This window comes from Meles meles, chromosome 14, assembly GCF_922984935.1.
Source record: "Meles meles chromosome 14, mMelMel3.1 paternal haplotype, whole genome shotgun sequence".
Classification (NCBI taxonomy): Eukaryota; Metazoa; Chordata; class Mammalia; order Carnivora; family Mustelidae; genus Meles; species Meles meles.
In genome coordinates this window covers 18,554,545-18,575,245 of record NC_060079.1, presented here as the reverse complement: position 1 = coordinate 18,575,245, position 20,701 = coordinate 18,554,545, and the positions used below count along the sequence as shown (strand labels likewise).

General features: G+C 40.8%; 1 protein-coding gene across 3 annotated transcripts in view; it reads left to right on the top strand.

Annotated features, from left to right (window-relative positions):
• The first annotated feature begins 3,058 nt into the window (after nt 1-3,058).
• Nucleotides 3,059-20,701, top strand: part of SMAD9 (SMAD family member 9) — a 74,919-nt gene continuing 57,276 nt past the window's right edge. The window contains exons 1-2 of one of the 3 annotated variants that reach the window (XM_045978142.1): nt 3,059-3,211; nt 12,595-12,804. The gene's annotated coding sequence lies outside the window, so the exon portion shown is untranslated. Of the gene's footprint in view, nt 3,212-3,290; nt 3,319-11,989; nt 12,211-12,594; nt 12,805-20,701 lie in introns of those variants that run through there. The other 2 variants (XM_045978144.1, XM_045978143.1) reach the window with 2 other exon arrangements.

The window sequence follows — 20,701 nt, the reverse complement described above, 5'->3', positions numbered from 1 at the left end:
CTGAGGTTTTCATATGTAGACCTACTATTCTGCACATAGTAGGCATTCTGGGCAGCCTTTCCAATGCAGCTGCATTCTGCTGCAAAGACAGCTCCTACCGAGCTGCATCCCCCAAGACTGTGCATATGGGGGCTCTTTGACTATGAGCTAGTGCTCATTCATACTCACTTCTCAAGATGTAGCTGAAATTTCACTTCCGTGGAGACTCCCTGACACCTCCCTTGTGTCTTCACCCCTAAATGACACACAGGGTTACTGTATGATAATCATTGATATGTGTGTCTTTCCTAGTGAGACCTACTTTCTTTAGGACCAATGCTCTGTGTCCATGTGATTAGTCCAGGCACCTGTGCTCAGGAAAGTGTTTAAAACTGGCTATGGACTGAATGATGGCTTGAAAAAAAGTTCAAAGTGGAGTCAGAAAAAGTGCAGAGTTAGGACAGAATTGCAGATGAAATGTATAAAAGAAACTAGAAGTGGGAGGGGTGTGTAGGCAACAATTCCTAGTTATGGCTCTGAGTAGGACCACTATAATGCTAGATCAGACATCAGGTACAGCAGATGAACAAAGTGGAATCTTTGTGTGCATGGATTACTACAGCCTTTGTCACAATCACATCGTATGCTTAGCATCTTAACACTTGAAAAGGACTCCTCCTCCTCCTATCCCTGTGCTAGGCTGCAGTGGGAGCTCACGTTGCGTCAAGCCCTTGCAGTTCAGAAAACGGGGAGCTTAGTTTCAACATGGTTTTCAGGTCTTGAACCAACATTTTACTGGATATTCCACTAAATCACAACCTGTGACTGAGTCTCACCCATCCTATGATTCCCATCACATAGTTTTCTGGTGAAAGTTCTAGCCAGCTAATCAAGAAACCAAGAAGGAAAAAATCTAGCAGAGTCTGGATTTCCAATTACACGGATAGTCAGCTTCTGAAAAATGGAGTGTCCAACATTGAGCCTTCTTTCCTGGAGTGGGCCTTTTCTCCTTGGAACTCACCAGATGTTACTGTTCTTATATATAATAGATTAACTTTCTTGGTTTTTTAAAATTATTTATTTATTTATTTGACAGAGAGAGATCACAAGTAGGCGGGGGGGGGGGGGGGCGGGAAGCAGGCTCCCCGCTGAGCAGAAAGCCCGTGATGTGATGCAGGGCTTGACCCCAGTACCCACCCCGAGATCACCACCCGAGCTGAAGGCGGAGGCTCAACCCACTGAGCCACCCAGGCGCCCCATAAATTAACTTTCTATATTAGGTTTCAGAAATAAATGATAGGAATTGTATAAGGGACAGGCTTTTAGGTGCCAAAATTTCTTGGTATGTAAATGAAAATGTACAGAAAAAGCAGACTACACACACTCAAAGAATCTGCAAATCCAAGTCCTGCCAAGAGCCAAGAGAATTCTGTGAACTTAAAAAGACTCCATGCCAGAAGCATGAGCTAGCATTGCGGAGGTTATAATTTCTAGCTCTGCATTGTGTCCTCTGCATTGTCTAATGCACATACGGAAACTGAAATAGTGACTGGGCCATTTCTTTTCTCAGTAACATTGAAAACAAAACAAAAAACAACGTGAGCCACAAGGTCAGTAGTCCTGAGGATCTAATTAGTTTACTTGCCATAAAGTGCTCATCAAGTGTAACCTGTAGTTTTTAGCTGTCCAAATGTCTCCTGGTGTTGCACGCCCACAGCATTTTCAAACTTAACACCCAGCCTGGGGCAGAGATAGAGGTAAATGGGCCAGGTATAAAATGAGGACTTAAACTCAGGTTTAAGGTTTAACCACAAATGCTGTTTTTTTTTTTTTAAATATTTTATTTTATTTGACAGACAGAAATCACAACGAGGCAGAGAGGCAAGCAGAGAGAAAGGAGGAAGCAGGCTCCCTGGGGCTTGATCCCAGGATCCTGGGATCATGACCTGAGCCGAAGGCAGAGGCTTTAACCCACTGAGCCACCCAGGCGCCCCCACAAACGCTGTTTTAAACAAGGTCATTGCTCAACCACAACAGTATGGTAATGCAAAAATGGTATCTGCTGAGGGAAGAAAGTGCAGTGCTTTGAGAACTAGAAACAAGCAGGTAAATTCAAAGCCTTGCATTTACATTACATGGAGGACCAACTTTCCTATACACAGGAGCAAAGGGAATACTGTCCTCTTGTCGCTTAATGCTACCTTTGCCTCTGCTGTTAAATGCCTTTTCCATGAAGAGGAACTAGGTGATGGGGAATCAAAGGCCATCAGTATGTTGGTGGCACTGCCTAAATGTATTCTGAGTGAGTTCTAGGAGTCCACAAGTGACCTCAAAAAGCAGGCTATCTAGGGGGTAGCCAGGCTCTGAGGCAAGAAGTTTGTACATTAACTTTGTTCAGCGCCCCTAAGGTTCTATCTTTATTAGATTAGATAATACTATGTATTATATGTTAGTCTGTTAAGCAAACAAATAAATACACATAAAGAAGTGACGATCCACATAATTACATGACTAGTTTTTACCACCACTCACCACTCACAGTGATTAGATTTTCTTCTGCCCAAGCCAGTGCAAACCAGTTGCCCTGGTGCAGCTGATGGGTGTAAGGATCCCTTTAGCCTGAAAAGCTAGTAAGCAATAAATGGCAAGTAACAGTAACCATCAGGGCCCAGAAACGTGTCAGAAATAATGCCTGGGGCGGGGGGTAGGGGGGCCGGTTCAAACCGATTTGTTGATCCAGTATCTCTTGCTCTGGTAACAGCTCTCCTTGGCCTCAGGCTCCAGGCAGACACAAGAAATCTCAGGGGTGGCATAAGAGCTAGAGACGCGAGGTGACCCGGCTGGCGGGAGCCTCCCCACCGCGGCCCGCCAGCGGGGCTTAGCCACCCACAGAGGCTAGCCTGGGGTCCCGCAGGATGACCGGGAGGCAGCGCAGGGCCGCGCCGAGCGCCCCCGCCGCAAGTTTCCGCGCACGTGGCCGCGGGGCGGGCCGCGCTCCCCCAGTCTCGCGGGCTCCCGGAGCGGCCAGGGCGCGCGGCGGCGGGCGGGGGCGGACCCGTGCGCAGGACTCCTGGCCGCTTTCCAGGTCGGCGCACTAATACGGGCGATGAGGCTTCGCGGCTCCAGTCTGACTGACGCCGGCTGGGGCCGCCGCCGCCGCCGCCGCCGCCGCCGCTGTCTCGGTCCCCGCCGCCGCCGGGCCCTGCAGCCGCTGAGCGCGCGCAGCCACGCAGTGAGTGCGCGGCGCTTGGAGCGGGCGGCTGGGGACCCACGGCAGGGGGTTGGGGGGGGCAGCCGGACCTGGGGTGGGGGGAGGGATGAGTGGCATCGTGGGGACAGGTAAGAGATGTCCTCCCCAGCGCGCGCTGGACGAGTGCGCGCGCGTGTGTGTGTGCTTGTGCGTCTAAGTTGTTCTTCCCCGAGGGAAGTCTCCGAGGCCCTTTGGTGTGTGGCTTGGTTCTTTGTACTCTCCCATCCCCGCATTCCTTGGCGGAGCCTGTTCGGGGTGGGGTAGGGCTGGAGGGGACAGCTCCGGAGAGTTGGCCGCGCGCCCTCCCCGTCCCCGCAGCCGCCCGGGCAGCGGGCACCTGGGACCTGTAGGAGGATGCTGGTCCCGCGGCGGGGGCGCGGGCCGTGCGGCACTGTGGCCCAGGGCGTGGGCAGGGATGCGCGCTAGCTCTCCGGCGTCGGGGCTGGGCACCGCGCGGGGGTCGAGCACCGAGGACAGGCGCCGCGGAGACCCAGACTCAGAGCTGAGTAACCGTTTGTTGTGGCCGAAAGCTTGGGGGGGGGGGCGCAGTGGAGAAATCGGGGTGGGGGTAGTAATTGTGACTCAGCTGGCCTCCCCGGCCTTCTGTCTCATAGGCTTTTTTTACTCTGCTTACCTTTGAGGCACGCGAAGTGGGAAGAAAAAAAAAGTTAGGAATGTTGTTCAAGTGTCTCCGGGCTAGCGCTTGGATTGTGTTGGGAGCTAGGGTGTTTGTCTTTTCCTTCGCCTGCCATTCGGTGCCAGCTCTCCGCAGAGGGGAGGGGGGCGAGGTGGGGAACAGATACAGGAGACTAACTGACGCCAGCATTGTGATCGGAAGGAGGAGCGCGGGGAAAACATTTTTATGGATGGCTAATCGCTGACAAGTCTTCCCGTTACTATTCCTTCCTCCTCCCACCCTTGACAGTGGAAATTTCAAAGGATAATTTAGAAATCCTCCGTTGACTTGTTTCTGGGTTGGAACTGGTACTTCTGAGAAATAGCCTACAAATAATGTATATCTAGTTTCGGAATAAAATTGCATGTAAATTATTTACCCAGTAATTAACAGTCGGATGCACACCCACAGGACACTGTGGATTGCTTTTAATGGATCCAATTTACAAGTTTCATTACAGTGGTTTGCCAGATTTCTCGGATGATCTTTTGGAAGTGTGGTTTAGCAGGAATAATAGAGGATAACTGTCAAGTCATAAGGCATTTAATAATGCTGCCTCCTGGGCCATAAAGGAGCACAGCTTTGGGGGCATCCTTCTGAGGGAGTGAAATGTTCATGCTCCAAGCAGATCTTCTGTCTTAGGAGTCCTGCCGGTGTGAGGGAATGCCATTGGATGTTTATATTTTTAAAATAGCGATCTATATTTAAAAAGGAAGTAAAAGTAAAGCCCAGACACATTCTCCAAACTCCAAATTCAGTAAGCGAGTCTTTCTATGCTTGTAGGAAATCATGAACAAGATTTTGGACTGTTTTCAAATTTGTGGTTATCCAAGAAGGACACTGCAGATAAGAAAATGATGTAATAGTTTATAAATAAGGAACATTTTAAATATAATATGACAAAAGTTTAAATAATATATCAGAAAAGGAACTTGTAGTGATAATAATTGCCTTCATTGATGGCAAGACAACTGTCTTCAGCAGACAGCCTGCGCCTCTTAATCTCTTCTGACACAACCAACTCCCATTTTTATGCTGGATTGGCTATCTTTGTCCAAGTTGTTTTATGCTTCAGCTCTGTGGTTTTAAGCTATGTTCTTAAGAGAATGTCAACATATTCTTGACCTGAACAAACTCGTTTTTATCAGTACAGTGTTAACTGAAGATCAAGGGTATAAACAAATTTTAGGTTAAACCCCTAAATACTTTGTAATTCCCACACCTTTGTCATCAGTATCTTAGAGTCAACATGAACTATTAGACTTTTCTCCCTCTAAAATATTTTTCTTTTACTTCTGTATCTTCAGTTAATGGCTAATCAGAGAATGTTTACAGATATCAACTACTGCATCCCTGATTGCCCAAGACATGGAATGAGAAAGAAGAGGTTTTTTTGTTTTGTTTTGTTTTTTAAATGAAACCTTGCCAAGGATATCTATAAGTAATAAACAACTGGCAAAATTATTTATCTTTTCTGTCCATGTGGTCAGTTGGAGGAGAAAAAAATCTGTTAAGAAATTATTTCATAAAGATTAAAATATTCACTTTCAGGGTTACAAATAGTTTAATTCTGATTAATGAGAGCGCAATTTCCTTTGCCAAATTGGAGAGCTCATGTCTCAGGAGTGGTCACTATAGCACGTAGGCAACTAACTAGTTTATATCTAACATTCCCTTTGCAATAAAGAAAACTGCAATTTCATCATATACTGCTTTATTATGTCAGAAATAATACGTATTCAAAGAATGTACTTTGCTTTAAGGGAAGGTAAATGTTACAGAAAATGAAGACTTAAAATTTGCAAAACATACTAATTACATTTTAAGCTTCTATCAAAACTTAGTGCAGATTTTGTTATTGCTTCTAACATTTGGAGAGGAATTCAGAAACAAGGAAGTGTCCAGAATAAAAGAATAAAATAGCAGTACATTGAAAGCATGAATCTCTTCAAACAGTTGTAATTTTAGGTTGTTGGATTTTTATTTCCTTAGTTACTGTAGCTAGTGCGTTGAAAAGTTATTCTAAAGCAAAAACAAAAACAAAAAAAAAAAAACAAAAAACAAATACGGCAAACAATGAATTCATAAGTAGTTATAACAGTTTGAGTATGCTTTATAGATTTTTTTTTCTGTTAAGCTCATGAATGTCCATGTCGTGAGTAGTCACATAACAAAAAATAAACAGTTATTCCTTAGCAATAAACTACTTTTAAAATAAATATTCCTGTAAATTGTGTCTCAGGGAACGTGTGCTAACTAAAGTTGTTAAGATTTCACAATATCTGTCAGTATTAGAAGCCATCATACCGATGAAAGCTGGGTCTTAATCTTCCCAAGGGACTGCATCCTGACACTTGCACCCCAAACCATCCCGGACACCCTGTACTACTCTCCTTTGGTGGCAGCCTCCAGCTGCCCCAGACCACTTTTCCAGGTTGATCTTACCCCTCCTTCTAGATTTTAAGCTGTCATTAAATTATTATAATTCGTTATAGCAATGAATTATAATTTCCCGTCATGTCCCGTCTTTTCTCTTCTCTGCATCTGTACTCATGCTAAGGCCTAAAATGCCATCCCCTGCTTCCCAGCGTAGTATCAGATCCTAAGGGTTAGCTACATCTTCCTCATGTTCTATGGTCCTGTCCAGGTGCAGCCTTCTCGAACTTTTTTATGGCCCCGGTCTTAGATGTCTCCTCCTTTGAGCTGCTATGCCTCTTTGCCTTTTCCACTCTTGCTCCATCTCATCTTATATGAAGTTACTCATGTGCTAATTTATTTCTGCTAGTCAGTCAGTGCTTTAAGATCTGTGAAGGAAGGGACTGTGCTTTATCTTTTCCATTCCCTTAATGCCGACCACAGTGCCTAGCATAGTGGTCAGTCAATAAATAGTAATTAAGTGACACATCTTTCACTGAACCCATGTTTTTGTTTTGTTTTGTTTTGTTTCCTAAAATAAAATCTGTAAAAGAGTTTCCCCCAGACAGTACATCTTAGCAGTGCATCTTTTGAAAAGCCAGTGTTGAGCTTGAGCTGAGGACTTTGTTCAGAGGCTGTGGAGAGCTGGCTCTGAAACGCCTCCCGTCCAGTCAAGCCTCTTCTTAGTATTGTGGCTGAGCATTACAGTCAGGAAAGCTTATGTGATACGCTTATTGCATTAGCAATTTTCCATATCAGATTCACTAAAGGCACAATGGAAACCATTTAGGAAAAAAAAAAAAAAACCCACCACCACCACCAACAACAAAAAAACAGATTTTGGTGTGATATGACTACCACAATGAAACTCTAATGTGATTCCACAGAAAATCGCTAACATGATATGCTAACCCCTCTCCCCAACCCTATAGCCACATAAAAACTGATACCGTTTTTAATGTATATGTTTCAAACTATGCTCAAAAAAGAAAAAGCAGACCGCTACTGAGATGAATTTCTGTTTAGGTCAGGTTGGTTGCATAAAGGGTCTTCTTATCAGCCTTGCTAAGAGGTGACTCTCCTTTCTGTTCCATGCTCATTGTGTTAATAAACAATACTAAATCATTTCTTACAATACGTCATATTCTGTTAAGTAACTCAGAATTAATAGAGATAGTGTAATATAAAAATATAATTTGTGTATAAATATCATGCCCCTATAATACATTCAATTTTACAGTTTTAGTTGGGAAGTCTAATCAACTCAAAACCAATTTTCTGAGATTCAAAGAGACTCTGACATAAAATTTAAATTTATAACTTAAGATGAAATGCAGAAACAGGAAGAAACAAATTATAAATGTGTATGTTCTGTTCTGTATCATTTTAGAAGTCATAAACACTGAAAAGATTTTGGTTCTTCCCCTTCATTCTCTAACCCATATTTAATTCAAGGATAAAAATTTAACCCATAAAATAAATGTAAAGGAGTCCTACAAAGTCTGATTTTTCCTATAAAGACAATTCTGATTTCTTTCTTGGGAGAGGGGGTAGTATTAAATATCAAATTTTTTCTCTCTTTTTTATTCTGATTACCAGATATCATTGGTGGCATTGCTTTAGTATATGAATTTCCACATGGGGAAATTTGATATTTGATCACTCACTTCCTCTTCCCCTTTTTCAAATTTAATTTTGAAGGACTATACATGGAAAACATGTATTCCTCAGTCATGAAATGGGTTTAGTGAAAAGTAGTCTTTGGCTTATAAACACTGACATCACTAAGGATGACCATTCATCCCAGAACTCCAGTGACCTGGAGAAAACTCCAGTTTTCAACCACTGCACAAATAATCTGTAAAGTGCGCATGTGTTCTGGGGACCACCCAGATGGGTTGACATTAGAGAATGTTTCTGAAACAACCTAGAGGGAGGCTTTGGGAGTAATGGAAGTGTGAACAGAGTAGAAACAGCTTACATTCACTGCTCCTGAGGGCGCTTCCCCAGCTAGGCTGGGCCATGAGCACACTTGATCCCAACCCTGCTTTATCCCGAGGAGTATCTTTTTCCATGTAGCCTAATATTTTTCTCTTTTAATCTGTTAAATTGCTCGAAAGCTGGTCAAATGTAGATTTGCTTGGTTAGTGTGTATGTAACTGTATGTTTTGATTTGATTTGATGAAATGCAGACATTGTGACATGGATAGGGTAAGAGATTGATTTGGAACTGTCCTTTGGGACCGTTTATCAGAAGGCGTGAAGGATTTTTAACTTAAGTACTTGTGGGCTGTGGAAGGTCTGGAGCAGATTTGCAGATTTTTATTTTTTTTTTTATGGGGAGTTTGATGGATGGTAAAATTCAGCTGAAGTGCTGGGAGTTGCTTTCTGAATTCTTGTATCTAAATTTAACTGACTTGGGAGCCACACATTTCAGAAAATAACTCCAAGAAGGATTCACAGATTCCATCAGAATTTTCCATCTCATGGTAGAATGTTTGACTTCTCTTCACGCTTCACTCTAAATCCATTAATCCATATTCCTTTTTTTCTTTGCGGGGAATCACACAGGAGGGAACTGGAGTTTGCGTAGGAAAAAGAGTTCATTGAAAATCTTGTGCATTGGGGTAGTTGTGAGGATTCGAGACACCTTAGCTTGGACAAGCTTACTCATGCTGAAGACTGACATTGCTTATTTGGGCTGGTGTCAGCAGTATTAGAGGCTAATTAGGAGTTCAGAGGGTCTCAGTGGGCTGGCCAGGGAATCTAATCAGCACTCAGAACATTGTTTGTCCGGAAAAATGAATCCCAGTTTCCAAATGACTACCCAGAAATTGGCACAGCATGTTCACAAAATGGCAGTGCTGGTGAGTAATGGTTATGAAGAATGATATGGGATTATTGTTAGTTATGATTAATAGTTTGATTAATGATATGAGTGACGATTAGAAGCCAGTGAATTTGGAAGATGCAAAAATGTGTTAAGGCTAAAAAGATTTTAGTTCTCCTGTAGTTTTCCTTAACTTGTTGGTGCATTGATATTAATCTTTCCTTGTTGTGTGGTGGTAGTAGAAATTCATTTCTAGGAGCAAAAATTAGATCAGGTGTTTGTCAAAGAGAAACCTTTGTGTACAGTACAGAAATGCTTCCCTTAGGGCTTCTTGGTTAATTGTGTTGACACAAAGCAGTCATTAGATGTGGGCTATGTTTGCAAACAATGGCAAGTCAGTGCCTAGGTGTTACTTCAAAGGAGTGGCACTTCCTTTCTGTTGTCATTAATTTAGGTTGATTGCAAATACACATTTTTTTTTTCAAGACATTGTATGGATTATGTTTGGGGTTTTAAAATGTGATTTTGTTGATGTAGTCATTACACTAGAAAGTAAGATAAAATCTGAGCAGCTTATATAGGTTTATTCATTCAATCATTGTTTACTCTGTGCCTTAAGTAATTGCACTGCCTAGAAGGTCCCTAACTCTAAGGATCACATAACAAAATAAAGTACCAAAGGAAAATAAAATCAGGATTTTATAGCCTAATTAGAAAGAGATCAGGAAAGCAAATATCAAAATATTTACCCAATAGTTTCTTTATGCAAAAAAAAGGGGGGGGGCAATCTATTTCGATTTCTCTATATTTTTCCTGGTTAGAATTCCATTTTTGTATGTGTGTGTATTTTGAATCACCCTTGACAAGGATAATTACAGTGGTACCATATGGGGTTTTTGGAGTCTAAATAAAAGTGATATACAAAGTGTAAGGGGAATAGAGATTGTTGCACCAGGTCCTTGTTTAGAACTGAAGGATGCTGAAGACATCCCTGGGCCTGGAATTGTACTACTGTGTCTGTCTGGAGAAGAGCCTTTGCTTCTCTGGTTTTCCCTCTTAACTTCTACTGGCTCAAGAGTGAGCGTGCATGGCCCCTCCTACAGGAAGTCGCCCCTGGTCCTTTTAATAGCAGTTGTAATCTATCACCTGTCTGGCATTAATGTGTTTAGGTTCTGTCTCCGCTCCTGTCTCTACAACTGTACTATCAGAGAGAGAAGGGACTAGCATCTAGCATAGGTGTCTGGCTCATCGCTGATACTTGTTCGATTTCGTTTCTTCCTTCAACCACCGTCCTTTCTCTTCCCTAAGATACTGTAGAAGAAGGCAGAAGGAAGGGTTAGGCATTTGGATTTTACTCTGTAGGCAAGAGAAAACTATTAAATTTTAACCTGTGGGCCAAAGAGAGATCCCCAAAGGGTTTGAACAGATGAATCACATCATCAGATCTGTGTCTGAAGGAGATTGGAGACCAATGGAAGGGACATGGTGCTTCTAAATGGCCACATGGACACCTAGCAAAGCCAGTGAAATGGTGGTTGACACACCATCTCCACTGCTTCATGAATATCTTTGGCAATTAAAAATCTGAACTTTCCGAAGACCAATCTTGAACACAGTTATCAGTGATTCTTCTCCCTCAGTTTATAATCTCCACCACTCAAGCAGCCCTTGGTCAGGAAACTCAACCTCCCACAACACACGTGCATCAATAAAACTTTAAAAGTTACCCACACGCCATTTTAAAAAAATTATTTAAAATATTATTTATAGCCATTTCACACTTTGCAGGTGTTTCCATACAGGTTAGTGTGCAATATGACAGCACCTTAAGTAGAAAGACTATTAAATGCACAGGAAGGAGGAAATGCATTATATGCTTCTGCTTGTCCCAGGAGTTTATCTTACATCAGCAAAGCAATGGGCTGTAGGTCGAAAGGTAGCCTAATTATGTAGACCTTAATAATACAGTAGATATTGTTATTGATAATCACACTGGATTTTACCTTCATTCATACAACATTTATTGTATGCCAGACCTAGTGTTAGGCGATTCACACCATTCTGTGGCATAGCCTGGGGCTTTCTCTAGGAGCTGGATGTCTCTGGGGAAAACAAGAAACAAATATAAAGAAGAAAGTGTCCTCTGTGCTTTCAAGAAGGTCTATATATGCTGGGTGCTGTGGAAGCCCAGAAGAGCTGTGGATAGCTGATTAAGGCTGCTGCCTGGGGCCCTGGGGAGGTTTCCAGGATGTCACTGTGCACAGGCCTCAGGGCAGAGGGGAGGCAGTGAAGACAAAGGGAATGAGGATTGATGAGATAAGGAATGTAGTTTGAGGAGAAAGATTCTGAAGAGCCCGGCTTGAAAGTGACGCTAAATGTACTAAATCTTACCCAGGATGCTGTTTTTGTTTTTTCCGGTTTTTTGGGGGGTGGCTTCCATGTAAAATATATAAATGCATGCACTTTTTTGGGGGTTGGTTTCCATGTAAAATATATAAATGCATGCGCATAGTAGAAATTTGGAGACAGAGTGCCTGGCTGGGTTAGTCAGTGGAACATGCAACTCTTGATTTTGGGGCTGTGAGTTGGGGCCCCACATTGGGTATAGAGATTACTTAAAAGAAAAGAAAATCTTCAGAAAAAAAAAAGAAATTGGACAAATCTATATATACATGTATGTGACAAACATTTTATTTTATTTTTAAAGATTTTATTTATTTATTTGACAGAGATCACAAGTAGGCAGAGAGTAAGGCAGGCAGAGAGACCGGGAAGCAGGCTCCCTGCTGAGCAGAGAGCCCGATGTAGGGCTCTATCCCAGGACCCTGGGATCATGACCTGAGCTGAAGACAGAGGCTTTAACCCACTGAGCCACCCAGGCGCCCCTACACATATGTGACAAACATTTTAAAGTACAAATGCAACACTTTTAATCCCAAGCCCTAGAAATAGTTTCCGTCTCATTGTGCTTCGGTCTCACAGCAAGGTATGTCGCTAAAAAGTGTGACAGGATCTGCTCTGGACTTGGAATGACAGGGCAATCGTGGCCCAACAGGGAAGGTACTTTCTTGGGGGTGGGTGGATGTGGGGAGGCCCAGAAGGACAGACTCATGAGGGATGTCCGGGATGGGGCATAGCTATGAAATATGTGGGAAGGTCCATCCCGGGGATTTAATGACCTATTGAATGTGGGCTTGAGGAAGAAGAGAAATAAGATTTCCCTGGGGTTTTTCTGACTCTTTTTCTCGCTTGGGCAAGAGTAGTGTTATACAGAATGGTTTTACTACCCTTCAAGTCCTCTCTGCTCTACCTGTCCATCCTTCCCTCTCCCCAGGTCTCTGCATAGAGTTCATTACTACATTGGAATGTATTGCATTTAAGGATCCTGGAGTGTAGAAGTCAGCGGTGGTCAAATTTTAATTAAAAAAAAAAATTTTTTTTAAGTCAACAGGGCCCTTTTATCAAAGAAGCCTCATTAAGTAAAGCTGAATGAAGAGGACTGCTTTGGTGGATGGTGGCATCTGCAGAGGGACAGAGTCGAAAGCTTTGCCCTTCCCCTGGCGTCCAGCTCTGCCCTGCTGTCTTGCTGCTGCATCTGACGGAGTCTCTCTGCGGTCTCCAGATTTCTGAAGAACACCGTTTACAAACTGCTCGGTAAGCAAGGCTGGAGCTGGAAGGAAGGTCTGGTCGTTCCCAGATCCAGTGACCTCAAACGCTTGTACTTCTGAGACCTGCTGTCTGTTTTTCAGTAGTTTTTCTGTTTGTTGGTTTGGTTTGGTATGGCTTGTCTTGGTCCCTTTCCTTGGGGTCCAGCTGCCAGCTTCGATTTCGTTTTGCTGTCATGTGCCCCCAGAAGCATCTCCTCATCCTTCCCACAGTGTGCTGCTCTAATTTGCTATAAACTTGGAAATCATATAAACATGCTTGTTTAAACGTAGCCAAAAGCAGTTGCACGTACATCCTGTGTGAGCTTTTCTGTGCAGACTCGGTAAGACCTATTTTGGCAGGTAGACATTTGCTTGTCACTTGTTCTCAGTTGGGTTTTGCACAGGTGGAACTGCTGGATAATCAAATTTTATATCAAATTATATATAATTTTATATTTTATGAGTGATCACCTCATGTCTCTCGGGCTCCGTTTATCTTCTTGCCTTCTCCCTCTGGAACTATATAGAAAGTGTAAATTATGGCCTCAGAAATATCTGTCCCCTAGTTGGGTGAATAGTAGCATTTCATGCTGAGTGGGCAGAAAATGATGTCATAAAAAAAATAAGTTTGATTCCTAATGCAATGCTAGTATGTTGAGATACTGTTTTGTTTTTGTTTTTGTTTTTTTTAAAGATTTTATTTATTTATTTGACAGAGAGAGATCACAAGTAGGCAAAGAGGCAGGCAGAGAGAGAGGGAAGCAGGCTCCCCGCTGAGCAGAGAGCCCGATGTGGGACTCGATCCCAGGACCCTGAGATCATGACCTGAGCCGAAGGCAGCGGCTTAATCCACTGAGCCACCCAGGCGCCCCTGTTTTGTTTTTTTAATGGGAACATTGATCCTCTTTTTTTCCTTTTTTGCCTCTGATCTTTTTCTGAGGTTGTTTTACTTTATCTTTCTTCCTTTCTTCTTTTTTGGCACCTCTTACTTCTATAATAAGGCATGCAGGAGGAATAAGCAGATGTAGAACTACTTGTTAATAATAAAAAGTAAAAAATAGTATCGTTACATTAATTTACAGTTTTCAGACTGCTTTTGCATGTTTCCTCTCAGTATGAAAAGTAGTAATTTTTGTTCCAGTTTTGCGGCAGAGGGAACAGGATCAAAGTGGTTAATTACTTAACGGTCACACTTAGTGATGGAGCTAGCATTCGGACTCAAGTCTTCTTAGTCCAAATATTCATTATATCATGTTGCATCCTGTTCCTGGAGACACTAGTTACCTTGTGGGCCCTTTTAAACTTGAATAATAAAATACCATATTTGTGGGGTTGTATATAACATCTCCAAGAATATGCTGACAATGTGAAGAACATAGTGTGGAATGCTAGAAATTTAGGCTGTAACCTTCCCAAGACAGTGTTGATGTTCTCTTACAACAGTCTTTTGTGAGTTACTTACCCTTAATATTTTTTTTTAAGCTTTTATTTATTTATTTGACAGGGAGAGACACAGGGAGAGAGGAAATACAAGCAGGGGGAGCAGGAGAGGGAGAAGTAGGCTTCTGGTTGAACAGGGAGCCGGATGTGGGGCTCGATCCCAGGACACTGGGATCTTGACACTTAATGATTGAGCCACCCAGGCGCCCTTAATCATGTTCTAAATATTGAGAATACTACATGTAAAAAATTTATAGCATTCTGTATCTACTTTAAAAGTGGCCCAAATGAGGGACGCCTGGGTGGCTCAGTTGGTTAAGCGGCTGCCTTCGATTCAGGTCATGATCCCTGCGTCCTGGGATCGAGTCCCACATCGGGCTCCGTGCTCAGCGGGGAGCCTGCTTCTCTCTCTGTCTCTGCCTGCCACTCTGTCTGCCTGTGCTCACTCTCTCTCTCTCTGACAAATAAATAAATAAAATCTTTAAAAAAAAAAGTGGCCCAAATGATTAGGCATGTTTTTTAGATCCCCTCTTTGCTGCTCTAATGTCTATTCCTCTTTCCTTTCACGACATTTGATATAAATAAAATATCAAATAAGCAAAAGAATCATAATTCTGTCTCCAAAAGAAGTGGTACTCTGCAACAATAAAAAATTTATGTTTATTTTGTTTTTTTAAATATATTTTAAGATTTTATTTATATATTTGACAGATAGAGATCACAAGTAGGCAGAGAGGCAGGCAGAGAGAGAGAGAGAAAGAGGAGGAAGCAGGCTCCCTGCTGAGCAGAGAGCCCCATGTGGTGCTCTATCCCAGGACCCTGGGATCATGACCCAAGGTGAATACGGAGGCTTTAACCCACTGAGCCACCCAGGTGCCCCAGTCTTTATTTTAAAAAATAATTCTAAATCTCCACTGAAACTTAAGAAATAATGTCCAGTCAACATTAACATTCTAGCTGAAAAATCAAACTAGATGAGTGGTCGAGAGAACCATATCCCAGGGGTTTAGGTGAATGTAAATCAAAACTTTCCCAGTGGCTTACTAAGTATAAATGCTGATGATACCAGTTTACCTCAGCACCTCATGTCATGAGCACAAGGCTGCCTAGTATGATAACCCTGTCCAGATTTAGTCAGAACACATCATTTTTAGTCAGGCCTTTTGTTTTATGTGAAATTCAGTATTAACATAAAAAGAAATCAAAGTGTTTTTTGGAGTTCTGTTTTAAAATGAGATTGCATAGGGTGCATGGGTGGCTCAGTCATTAAGCTACTGCCTTCGGCTCAGGTCGTAATCCAGGGGTCCCGAGATCGAGCCCCACATTCTCCCTCTCCCACTCCCCCTACTTGTGTTCCCTCTCTCGCTGTGTCTCTCTCTGTCAAATAAATAAAATCTTTAAAAAATAAAATGAGATTGCATGTGTATGTTAGGCATTATGAGGGTTTTGATATATTTGTGGGCTTTTATTGAATGAGACTCAGGCAGTAATTACGTAGTGACAGTTAATTCAAACTGAGCGACAGTTAATTCATATCCAGAAATGAGGATAAAAATTAACTTCAGATGTTCTTTTACTTAGTTGTGTATTATAGGATAAATTTATTAACCCAATAATATTTTCTTGCAGTAGAGTCTGTTACATTCCTATTCTAGGAGATCATAAAGTTTTATGAAAGAGTGAATTTCATAATCTGTGGACCTCCTAATGGATTTGAAGGCATATAGATTTTGGACTATTAGTAGATTTTAATACAACTTTAAATATCAGGTGTAGGGTACCTGGCTCAGTTGGTTAAGCATTGGACTCCTGATTTTGGCTCAGGTCATGATCTCAGGGTCTTGAGATCAAGCCTCAGGCTCCCTGCTCAGTGCAGAGTCTGCTTGTCTCCCCTTCCCCTACCTCCTTCTTCCTCTCCTCCCTTCCTTCTACATTCCCACCCCACACGCATGCTCTCTCTTTTTCAAATAAATAAAATCTTTAATAAAAAAAAGCTTTAATAAATACACATCAGATGTATTCGTGCATGGAAAGATTTAGATTTCTGCTTTCTTTCAGAATGCTCACAGTTGAATCGATAGATGTTTGTTGAACGCAATTTTTTGTTTTCAAGGAATTTTATAGTTTATATTGCAAAATAATGTAAATTCCAAGAAAATAAAGCTCAATAATGTTGATTGATAGTATGCAAAATTGGTATTGGCTGGTTCTGGGATAAAAAATACTCTTCATTTAAAAAATAAGCTTTCTGGACATTGTTCCATATTTTCCCTTTTTTCTTAGTGTAGAAGCAAATGATACTTTAAAAATAGTACTTCCTTTCTCTCCTAAGCTATGGCCATCAGAGAAAATTGATATGCTTACATGAATCAGCATTAAGTGGAAGAAAGGATCCGAAAGGCAGGCAGAATGCCAGAGAGTGTACAAAACTGTGCTTGTCCTTCACTGGTGTGGGCTTTGGAAGGAGATTATCCTATATAATTGGGCCTGGGGTGTGGTGATTTCTTAGCATTTTATGTTACGGGGGATTCTAGTTTCTTTCAAGACTTCCTTGTACCAATGGCACATTATTTTCCATCTCAAAATTAGATTAAAAAAAAAACCCTCAGATTTTGGTAGAGGGAGACATTATTTGTAAAATCCCTTGAAGGTAGTGATGAAGCAAATTATTATAACATTTGGAGTGAGTTTTTTCTTTATTGTGGTAAAAATACATAAAATTTACCATTTTTACCATTTAAGTATACAAATCAGTAGCGTTAAATTCATCACTTTATTGTGCAACTATCACTACCAGCCTTCTCCAGAACCTTTTCATCTTCCCACACTGTAACTCTGTCTCCATTAAACAGAACTCCCCATTCCCCTTTCTCCCAGTTCCCAGTAACCTCTGTTCTACTTTATATCTTTATAAACCTGCCTGTCCTAGTTACCTCATGTAAGTGGAGTCAAACAAAATTTGCTTTTTTGTGTCTAGCTCCTTTTATTAGTATAACATCTTCAAGTTTTATTCATTATGTAGCCTGTATCAGAATTTCCTTCCTTTTTAAAGCTGAATATTATTGCATGGTACATATCTACCACATTTTGTTTATCCTGTCATCTGTTCATGGACGCTTAGGTTGTTTCCCTCCTTTTGGCTGTCGTGAGTAATACTACTGTGAATACTGGTGTGCAAGCATCTGAATACCTGTTTTCAGTTCTTTTGTGTGTATATATCTAGGAGTGCAATTACTGGGTCATTTGATAATCCTACATTTAATTTTTGAGGAGCTGCCAAACTGCTTAACACAGTGGCTGAGCCATGTCTTATTCTCACCAACAATACACAAGGATTGTCATTTTCCACACCCTTGCCAAGACTTCTAAATTTCTGTTTTGTTGATAATAGCCATCCTAATGATTATGAAGTGGTATCTCATTGTGGTTTAGATTTGCGTTTCCCTAATGACTATTGATTATGATGTTATCATGCAATCGTATTGTTGACCATTTATATACCTTCTTTTTTTTTTTCATTTATATATCTTCTTTGGAGAAATGTCTATTCATAGTGCTTTGTCCACTTTTGACATATTGTTTGTTTTTAGGTTGTTGAGTTATAAGAGTTCTTTATATACTCAGGATGTAAATCCCTATCAGCTGTATGAGTTACATGGAATGTTATTTTTAATGGAAAATTTCTAAAAAATCTTGTAAATATATTTTCCACCTACTTCTGTATGTGATTTTTTTTACATTTAAGAATAAATTCTGTGGAATTTCACAACATGCAAGTCATATAAATGAAGGGAATCTCATATTTTTTTAAAAATTCTTTGCTTTTAAAGCCTACCAGCCTTAGATCAGATTAATTTTGAACAAATCAAGGTTAGATTAGAGGGTATCTAGCCAGGATAAGAGATCACAATTCAGTGTGTGGTATAACTTTCAGTGAAACAGCATTTAAACTGCAAATGAAATTAGAAGGGAGATTTGGCTTTTGTAGGTTTAGAAATTTGGATTACTGAAGAAAAATTAGCTGTCATCTTTTAGAGTCTGTTTTTTCCCCTCAGTGTCCTCCTTATTTAAAAATGTTCATGAGAGTTGTAAAACACCTACATGATAAACAGGAATTTTTAAGACTTGGTTCTAGTTCCACTTTTGACATATTGATGTATTGATAGTGTTGAAACTCTAGCAACAACTAAACCAAAAACTAAGGACATTAAAAAAAAAAGTTTAAGACCTTTTAAACAGGAAAATGTTGATAGATATTTTTAGTCTCACTTATATATAGAATCTAAAAAAAAAAAAACAAGAACTGGATATATAGAATAGATATGTGGTTGCTGGAGGCTGGAGATGTGATGTGGGCAAAATGGGTGAAGGGGATCAAAAGGTACAAACTTCCAGTTATAAAATAAACCATGGAATGGAACAGAGTGGTGAGATAGTTAATAATACTGTATTGTATATTTGAATGTTGCTAAGAGAGTAGATCCTAAAAGTTACATCACAAGAAAAAACTGGTGACAGATGTCTGCTGTGCTTACTGTGATCGGTTTGTAATATATACAATATTGAATTACTGTGTTGTACATCTGAAATGAATATAATGCTTTATGTCAATTATATCTCAATCAAGGGAGATTATAGGAAGAATAGATTAAAGGAAAGAAAGAACAGGATTAGAGGGGAATGACCAGGAGTCAATTTCAAGAAATAAAAATCTAGCAGTGCCTCCGGCAGGACAGTTCTTTTTTGTGGGAGCTGTTCTCTGAGATGTTTAGCAGCGTCTCTGGCCCCTAAGCCCTGGATGCCAGTGGGACCCTCTCCCTCCAGCCAACTTGTGGAGCCAGAAATGTCTCCAGACATGGCCAAGAGACTCACAGGGAGCGAAGTCATCCCTCAGAGAGAACCAGGATTCTAGGGTGATGAGAGCCTGAGCTGAGTTTAACAGCAGAATGGTGATGAAAAGGGGGGAAAAAAAGAAAGCGAAATTTTGAGTAGAGGAGAGGAAGAAATTTTCTGGTAGTTAAAATTTATTAAACATCTACTATTTCCCAGGCGTCGGCACTAGGTGACATAGTCATTTAACATAATTAGTAATAAATATTACATGCTAATCTTAGGCAAAACATTGGTGCTACAGAGGTGAACAAGTCAAGTTCTTAAAGACTCTGCCATTCAAGAGAAGAGAGATATACGAACAAACAAGTTATGACCCAAAGTGAAAATCATCGTGTGTGTAAGGTACTGACCGAGAGGAAAATTCCATCTGGGGAAGCCACAGAGGCCTACAAGACCTGAGCTGCATTTGAAGGAGAAATAACAATTTCGCCTGCTGGAGTGGATTTTGTAGGAGTGGTGGTGAACTGCCCCATGGTCTTTTTTTTTTTAGTTGCTAAGATGAAGACCAAGTTGAGGCAAAACTCTCTCCAGGCTGTCACTGCTGTCCAGGGAATAAAACTCCCAGGCCTAATTAAACCTAGGATGATTGCCTGGGGCAATTGTGCATTTTCCCTGAGGCTTGAGTAGAGCAATCAGCACCTGGCAAATCCCAGAGCTATGCAGTTTTAGTGCTAGTTTATATATTTCACATATTGTGTGAAATCATCATCAGCACCAAGAGAATAAGGAGATGCATATCTAAATCCCCTAATAAGTCAAACTGTGCCAAATTATATTGATAACACTTTGTTGATTTTGAACAAGCTAAGTAAGAGACATATTTGCATCATGTGGTTAACAGTTTCTTTTTTAACCAGTAGGTGTACTGTAATGGAACCTAGAAACAGGTGGAACCATATGGCTTTATTTGTGGAGTGGCATATATTGTTTAATCTCATGGCAGCAGTATTTGCTATTATGTAAGAAAAATACAATTATTCAGTGGCAGTTTATATAATATATATTCAAGAGGAATGATCTCTCCGTCCTTCCTTCATGATTTACATTTTAAAAATTTTGCAAATTGAAAAAAGTAATGAACAGCAAAGAAAATTTGCCAATGCATTTATCGTAAGCTGTTCTACATGTACTCTAGCTCTGCTCTTTATTCACTGGCTTGGGTCCCATTAGTAACAATAGTGTTTAGACTTGCTGATGTCACTCCCCAGTTATTTCATTTGACTAAATGTGATAGATGTATTTATTTAAGATTTTGTTCAGAATTTTTTTAAAGGTCAGTATGGTACTTTTACATTTCAAGGAATGTTGTGTGATATGATTGTGAAATTACATTAACTTATCAACAATACTTATTTACATATGCTAAAAGCTGTGCAGACTCTTGAGATAAGATGCAAAAGCTATTTGTCCTTTCAGTCCACAGAAAGCAATTCACGGTTATTCATTCTGTTTCATCTTATCTTCAAAAAGTATAAAATGTTCAACATGATAATAACTACATGATTTTTAGTTTTAGTACTTTTGAATTGCTGAAGACTGACTCATACACCAGAATGGTTACTGCTGCTCAT